This window comes from Theobroma umbraticum, unplaced genomic scaffold (assembly GCF_002168275.2).
Source record: "Theobroma umbraticum cultivar Fairchild unplaced genomic scaffold, ASM216827v3 scaffold_67.0, whole genome shotgun sequence".
Lineage (NCBI taxonomy): Eukaryota > Viridiplantae > Streptophyta > Magnoliopsida > Malvales > Malvaceae > Theobroma > Theobroma umbraticum.
This window is the reverse complement of record NW_018397262.1, coordinates 3,805,632-3,806,337: the sequence shown is the minus strand read 5'-3', so window position 1 is coordinate 3,806,337 and position 706 is coordinate 3,805,632.

Sequence of the window (706 nt, the reverse complement as noted above, 5' to 3'; positions counted from 1 at the left end):
CTTCCTTATTAATTTTTGTAATCTTCAATTAATAAATGATAATTTTAATGATTTGACTACCTAGTTGCAATCTATAAAAATAGCTTATAAAAGTAATAGACCAAATGTATCGATTATAAATTCTTATTTAATACAAATTGTAATTTTCTAACCCTATATGAAATTATAAAATCAACAAAATTTTGCATAATATTATTTAAAAAGCACTCTTGCTTCAAACAAAAAAAACTAATTATATTCTTGAAGATGAACTTAGGAGAGTAAATTTGGATTTGGTTTTGTTATATAATTTGACCATAAATTAATGCACATATTATGTCAAAACTAGTTAATATTAATACTTTTGTATTTGAGAGGGCATAAGAAATATAATAAAATCATGTGTTCAAAAATAATCATGAAAGTCATACTTTCTTGTGTTTTATATCATGCAATTTATATTAATATGATTTTTTTTCATCCTCTTTTCAACTTCTTAAATAGTAAAAAGCTTCTTATAATGTAGATGACGATGAGTACAAGGGATATATATATATACTCTTTTTGTCCCCTTTTATTGGACCATATTTTTCTTGAATATTTTAATATTGTTTTTGTTAGCAGCTAATACTATTACTTTTTTATATTCAAAAGTTATTGTTCATGATCTTTTTGTATTTTTTATATTAAAAACCATGGAACCTCACTTTTATGTAAAAAATAAAAA